Raw genomic sequence first — 7,903 nt, forward strand, 5'->3', positions numbered from 1 at the left:
CCCTCATGACCTCATTTTCATTCTTGGGGAAGTCCCTTGCTCTTCCCCCATAAGCAAGCCACTAGATCAGACACCAGTCCCGGGAAACAGACACAAACAGACGTGGTCCCTGCAATCTAGGCTCAGAAAGGGAACGAGGCACATACAACCTCCTCAGTTAAGCTCATGAATGAAAAGGCTTTGAGAAGTGAGCTCAGGAGCACAGGCTTCCGGGATGGTCAGGAAGTTTTATAGACAGGTCGCATCTGAGTGGGCCTTGAAGGTTGAGTAGGAGTTTCTTGACAAGTCGTAGCAGAACTGGAAATCTACGTCAAGACAGCAGACGCAGATCCCAGGGCAGGTATGAGAAACAGGACTGGCCAAATATGACAGGAAAGCAGGAATTATGGGAGAAGCAATCCGAGAGATGATGACACCTGATCAATCATCGTCATCACCGTCACCACCTCCAGAGGAGTCAGTCCACAAACATACAAGCTCTGGAGCCCGTCTGCAAGCTTCTCAGGGTCCTGATTTTGTCGGGTGGGAGTCCCTCCAGGACTGTGGCTAGAACGCGCTCTCACCCCCGACACCTCAGCCCCGTGACACAGCCCCGGACCCCTCCCCATTCACCCCAATGCATTCCATCCTCACCGCATCAAGAAGTAAGGAGGAGGAGTCCACTTCACAGACGGGAAAAGCAAGGCCCAGGGTTTTGAAATGGGAAATGACCCGCTCAGGGTCTCCAAGTGTGGAGTCCTGAAAAACTGACAGATGAAAGGAGGAAGGTTTTTCCAACTAACTTCCAGTCGTTGCAGAGTCGACCTGAACAATTCAGTGCACACTGTCATCGAGGTGCTGGGGATAGTGAGGTGACCCTGGCTGGGAGGGGAACCGACCCATGAGCCAAAGACTACAGCAGGCCATTGTTGTCCTCACTGAGGGAACCGAGAGGGGCTCCTGATGTGCCCAGGAGGCCTGGGAGAATCTCCTCAAGTCCAGGAAGACAAAGAGAGCCAGAGAGTCCAGGTAGAGGGCACCAGCACAGGCACAGAGGTGCACCGTGCAAACCACCGAGAATATCTGCCCGGGTGGGCCAGCGCTTTGTCCCTGCACCAGCGTGCCCAGTGACAGCGTGGCCCAGGACAGGTGCTCGGTGGGGACGGCGTGAGTGGATTAACACTGGTTTATTAAGATTCGGGAGTCTTCAGCGAGAAGCGCTTTTACTCTTCTCAGACTTGGGCTTTCGCCCAGTCCCTGAGGGGTCCTGCCGCCGGCCCCTCAGGCAGATCCCACAGTCTGGCTCCTTTCCAACACGAAGACCAGCCCTCGTTTGGGACTCACCCTTATTAAAAAGTCCAGTTCAGGGGTTGGACTGTAGCTCAGTGGCAAGCACTTGCCTAGCATGTGTGAGGCCCTGGGTTCCATCCTCAGCACCACAAACAAATGAAACAGGCCGAGCACGGTGGGGTGGCGCCTGCCTGTAATCCCAGAGGCTGGGGAGGCTGAGGCAGAAGGTTCGCTAGTTGAAAGCCAGCCTCAGCAATTTAGCAAGGCATTAAACAACTCAGTGAGACCCTGTCTCTAAATAAAATACCAAAGAGGGCTGGGGATGTGGCTCAGTGGTTGAGTGCCCCTGAATTCAATCCCTGGTGTCCCCCCCCACCCAAAATGTTTTTAAATGAAAAAAATAAAGCCATGCAACTAAAAAAAAAAAAAAAAATTAAGTCCAGCCCACTCCAAAGCACTCCGCCCCCACCTGACTCCTGGCTCAAGACTCAGGAAGCACTTTCCTTCCCCCAACTCTGCAGCTTCTGGCGCCCCCCAGTGTCACCACACACATGCAGAGTAGGGACCCAAGGAAAAGTTTCGGAAGTTTTGTGAGTAAAGTGTCTGCCATAGAGCTGTCGGGGGACGCTCTTCACTGGGCATACACCTCAAGATGATTGACTCCCCAGTCGCTAAATGCCAAGGGCATCCTCCCTAACCATGTGACAGCACAAACACCCTCTCGTGCTGACAAATGCTCCCAATGAGGGTGACATTACCTCACTTTGGGAACTGAGTCTTAGTGGGGGTGTTTGCCATGTTCTATTGGCCAACGCATGTTGGTCCAAATGCTCCTTCGTGAAGCCCACAGGGATTCTGGGGAGGTCCCATGGGGACTGCCACACTGTCCTGTGGTCTGACTTTGGCCTGACATCCTCCAGATGACCTCTTGTGACCCCCAGTGTCACCCCCAGGAGGTCTGCCACAAAGACCTGTGTGTGTCCTGTTGGGGTCCAACAAAGCTTCTTGGTTGGGATCCATTGAAGGCTTCAGCCAGCTACTTTCAGTAGCATCCCTGTGTCCCGTGATGAATGACACTGTGCAGGTTGCTGATTGCCACTGAACTCCACCCATCCTGCCGTTCCAGGTTGGGCCTCTGCACTGGGGTCCCTGAGCTCCGGGCTCCCGTGTTGCGGTCTCACAGTGCTGCCACCTGGTGTCCCCGCTCGGCAAAGACTTCAACGTGCAGCTGCCAAAGAGAGACACCGATCCCCCTTTTCTTAAGAGAACCTGTCCCCACAATTATTCTCCTTGCGTCTCTGTCACTCAGCAAGGGACCGGGAGGGGGATATCTGTCCACTTCCATGAGCACCTGCCTCTCTTCAAGGTCGAGTCTTCCGTTAATTTTTTGGTCTGATGAACATGTCCTCAAATCTGGTGGTTGCAAAACTCATCCACCTGTACAGAAACATGGGTGAGTTTAATGGTTTTGTAAATCATACTCTACAAAATATTGAAGCAAGCACTGCGCAGAAGAGGCCAGTGAGCCCACAAGAAGGTGCTCAGCAGCATTGCTCACGGCCACAATGGGACCCCACTCCATTCCCTATGCATTTGCACTGAAGTGGCTAAAAGTTAAGACAGAAAATGGTATGTGACACAGATGATGGAGAGCACTCGGAACCTTTGTACCTTGCTGGTGAGAACATAAAATTGTACAACCACTTTGGAAAACAGTGTCTGTTAAGCCTGTGGCCAGCATTTCCACATAAGAGCTGTGAGCACATACGTCCACCAAACACTTGTGTGAGAATGTACACAAAGGTCTTCCTTGCTATGGCCAGTGGCTAGAAACAGCCTTTGAATAGTTGTAGCACATCCATCTGCATATTAGATCATTAAAAATGAATTGCTAGACTGGGGTTGGGGTTCAGTGGTAGACCACTTGCCTAGCATGTGTGAGGCACTGGGTTTAATCCTCAGCACCATCTACAAAAATAAATAAATAAAAATAAAGCTATTATGTCCATCTACAACTAAAAATATTTTTTAAAAATGTATTGCTAGATGGGCTGGGGTTGTGGCTCAGAGGTAGAGTACTTGTCTAGCATGCGTGAGGCCCTAGGTTCGATCCTCAGCACCACATAAAAATAAAATAAAGATATTGTGTCCACCTATAACTAAAAATAAATATAAAAAATGAATTTCTAACTGGGCTTGGTGGTCTCCATCTGTAATCCCAGCTATTGAAGAGGCTGGGGTGGGAGGATCCCAAGTTCAAGGCCAGCGTAAGCAATTTAGGGAGGCCGTATCTTAAAATAAATCAAAACTAAAAATGTAGTTCAGTGGTTAAATGCATACTTAGCCCCAGGCTCAATCACCAACACCAAAGTAGAGAGAGGAAGAGGGAGAATTACCAACACTTGTGACAACACAGACGAATCACAGAAAGTGTTTGAGGCTGGATGCCGTGGCACATGCCTATAAATCCCAGTGGCTCAGGGGGCTGAGGCAGAAGGATGGCAAGTTGGAGGCCAGTGTCATCGACTTAGTCAGACCCTGTCTTAAAATTTGAAAAATAAAAAGGTCTGGGGGTGTAGTTCAGTGGTAGAGCACAGCGGAGTTCAACCCCCAGCACTGCAAAACAAAGGCAAAACAAAGCAAATTCTGAATGAAAGCAGCTAGATACCAAAATGTGGGCACCGCCGTCAGCCATGTGAAATTCTAGAACAAGTAAAACTACATGATATGACCAAGACCCGATCCCTGAGCTCTGGGCTCCAGGTTGGATAGGCTGAGACTAAGAAGGTCCTTGAGAGAAATTTCTGGGTGCTGGAAATCCCTCAGCCCTTGTCTGCACAGCTGTGACACATGGGCGTGACACATGCGTGCATACGCACACCTCCTGCATTTTATCTTATTTTTTAATTGTTTTTGTATGTGTGTGTGTGTAAAATTTGCCTTCAGAAAAACAATCAAATAGAGGGGCTGGGGATGTGGCTCAAGCGGTAGCGCGCTCGGCTAGCGTGCGTCCGGCCCGGGTTCGATCCTCAGCACCACATACCAACAAAGATGTTGTGTACCCCGAGAACTAAGAAAAAATAAATAAATGTTAAAAAATTCTCTCTCTCTTTCTCTGTCTCCCTCTCTCTCTCACTCTCTCTTTAAAAAAAAAAAAAGAAAAAAGAAAAACAATCAAATAGAGGGGAAAGGCTGAGTCTTAGGTGGAGAGGCCGTGGAGCAATGTTCAGAGAAGCAGCAAAGACCCAAAGGACGTGGGGAGACCGCTGTCGAGGTCCAGCTGACCGCAGCAGTGGCCGGATTCAGAAGGGAAGGACAGGGCACGAGGTTGGGCAGCCAGAGGATGAAGGGAGAGTCTGGTCCTATGTATTCCAAAGAAGCTCCGTTGATCAGCTTCGTGTCACTGTGACCAAAGACCTGTCAAGAACAACTTAGAGTCAGGAAATTGTATTGGGGGATCACAGTTTTGGAGGGTTCAGTCCATCGTGGGCTGACTCCCAGCCCAGCATGAAGCCCAACTTCTATTTTCATCTCCTGTTTGTCTTGAAGACCTGGTAAGCTCACATTCCAGGACCTCCCAGGCGGTTGTTCAGTGCCTGGGTCAACCCTGGGGGCTCCTGAGACCCCTGCGTGGGGACCTGTGTGCTCCACTTTCACAGCTTTGCTTAACACTGTGGGGACCCACATGGAACTCCAGGGTTGGCATATGAACAGCCTCTGAGGCTGAAGAGGTTTGAGAGACAACCTTTTGTTGGAGATAAACAAAGGAGCCTTCTTGAAGCTGCCCTTAACTAGAGCCGCAGCCTCGGGAAGGAGAAGCGGTCAGAGGTTCCCTCTTTGTGGGTGGGTCAATTCCCAGGAGAGAGGCCAAGAGTAAACCTGTCACCACTCTGAGCGAGTCTGGTTTCTTTCCTTTTTTTTTTTTTTTTTGATACCAGATATTGAACCTAGGGACACTTAACCTCTGAGCCACATCCCCAGCCACTTTTTATTTTTTATTTTCAGACAGGGTCTTGCTAAGTTGCTTAAGTCCTCTCTAAATTGCTGAGGCTGGCTTTGAATTTGTGATCCTTCTGCCTCAACCTCCTGAGTCACTGGGATTATCCGTGTGCGCCACCACACTTGGCCACATTTCATTCCTTTTATTTTATTTTATTTTATTTTATTTTATTTTATTTTAGTTGTAGACAGACAGCATGGTTTCATTTTATTTATTTATTTATTTTTATGTGGTGCTGAGGATCAAACCCAGTGCCTCACACATGCTAGGCAAGTTCTCTGCCACTGAACTACAACCCCAGGCCCCAGCCCTTTTTTTTTATATTTTATTTAGAGACAGAGTCTCACTGAGTTGCTCAGGAATTTACTAAGTTGCTGAGGCTGGCTTTGAACTCACAATCCTCCTGCCTCAGCTTCCCAAGCCACAGGGATTACAGGTGTGTGCCCACCTGCCTGGCTTAATCTTCAATTATTTATTTAACTGATACATAAAAACACAAAACTTGTAGGTAGCAATGGGATAGCATGTGATGTTTCGATGCATGTATACATTGTGTAATGTTTAAGTCAGGTCAAACATATCTGTTTCCTTACACACTTATCATTTCCTTTTTAATATTTATTTTTTAGTTGTAGGTGGACACAATATCTTTATTTTGTTTATTTACTTTTATGTGGTGCTGAGGATGGAATCAGTGCCTCACGCATGCTAAGCAAGTGTTCTACCACTGAGCCACCCCAGCCCCAACATTCCAAATCCTTCCTTCTAGCTTTTTGAAATATCCAGTACTTACTTGGGTTTTTGCTTTTGTTTTGTTGCTGGGGATGGAACCCAGGGGTGCTCTACTGTTGTAGGGACAAACAAGGCAAGGCACCGAAGATAGCAGGAAACAGTTTTATTTGGCTGCAGCCAGGTTCAGAGGGCACAGCTTTTGCTGTAATCAATTAACCCCCTGAACCCCGAGTTCAGGAAGTTTCAGAGTTTTACACCCAGCATGTAAGGGGAGGGGCTCAGAAGTTCACATAAAAGCAGCTTTTTCTTTCACTGTTTTGGGCAAGTTAATCCTTCAAGGACAACACCTGAGAAGGGGAGAGCTTCTTCTCCCCTTTCTTTCCTCCCCTGACAGCTGTTACCATGGAGCCCAATTATAACTTCTCTCATCTTAGGAATGTAGACATCTTTGTGAAGCCCAGCTCCAGGCCAGAGGCCTTGTTTGCACATTTACGAACTGCTATACTGGATCGTTCATGAAAAACTAGTAAGGGGGTGTCCAGCACCTGGAGTGCTGGTATCTTCTCGGCCAGTGGCCAAGTAAACAGGGCGACACGAAAATAGGAAGTTTATCTACATTGGACTCTTTTTTCTGAAAGTCCTAAAATCAGCCATGGTGAAGAGGGCTTTTCTGTAGAGAAAGGGGGTGCCACTTCACTACCACTGAGCTACATCACAGTCCTTTTCATTTTTAATTTTGAGAAAGGTCTCACTAAGTTGCCCTTACTAAATTGGCCTTGAACTTATGATCCTCCTGCCTCAGCCTCCCAAGTAGCTATGATTATAGATGTGCACCACAGCGTCTGACTACAGAATGTAATTGTTACTCTTAGTCATCCTATGGTGTAATAGCACCCCAGAACTTCTTGCTCCTATTTAACTGTAACTTAACCTACTCCCCCCTGACCAGCCTCCCCTTATTTCTCCCTCCCCTCGTGATCAAAAATTAGTATTCCTTGAAAAGACATTCTGATGGATTCCTTCAATACCCTAATGGGTCCTTGGACCACCAGGCTGTGTACATCCTACTTTAGAGAGTTCTGCCCTGGAGCTCTGGCTCTCAAGCCACCAAATCAGAATCCCTGGGGATATTCGTTTAGAATGCAGATGCCAAGGGCCCTGTCCATGGCCTGCAGAATCACCATCTCTGGGATGCTGTCCTCTGACCAGCATCCATACTGGTTCTGATGTGCCCTGATATCAGAGAAGGGCAGGTGAACAGGGAGAGCCCTAGCCCCAGCATGAGGCCTCTGTCCACCTCTGGCCTTCACCCTCTCACCCACCATTCCATCCACTTTCGTGAAAACCCACAGAGAACCTGGAAAGTGCATCATCCTCTCCGGGTATTCTCGGCCTGTGAGATGGCTGTTCACAATCCCACACGCAGGTGAGACAACAGGAGGAGACAAGTTTCCTGATGCCAAAGTGACATTGCTGGAACTTGGCTTGGGTCTTAGCCTCCTGTCCCTACCCCATCCACTTCCCTGGGCTCAGGGATATTCTTTCACAGCTGGACTTCGGCCTTCCAGCCCCCAGCAGTACTCTCCCCAAACCAATCTCCATTGTTTACACCTGATTCATCTTTTGAATGATTTTGGCCACCAAATCAGTTCAATAAACACTGTGTCCAGCTAGGACACCTCCATTGCACACGTATATTTTGCCTTTTGGGATTTTTTTTTTGTTGTTGTTGTAGTTGTTGTTGTTTGTTTTTTAATAAAATCCATTAGGGTGTTGGCATGTGCAGAATTCCCAGAACCTGGAGGAGAGCTTGGAGCAAAACCAATACTCAGAAATTTTTTGCTGCATTCATATTCAGATAGGATCAAGAGGTCTGAAGAAGGCATTGAAGGAAGGAAAAGT

This window comes from Ictidomys tridecemlineatus, chromosome 5, assembly GCF_052094955.1.
Source record: "Ictidomys tridecemlineatus isolate mIctTri1 chromosome 5, mIctTri1.hap1, whole genome shotgun sequence".
NCBI classification, from domain to species: Eukaryota; Metazoa; Chordata; class Mammalia; order Rodentia; family Sciuridae; genus Ictidomys; species Ictidomys tridecemlineatus.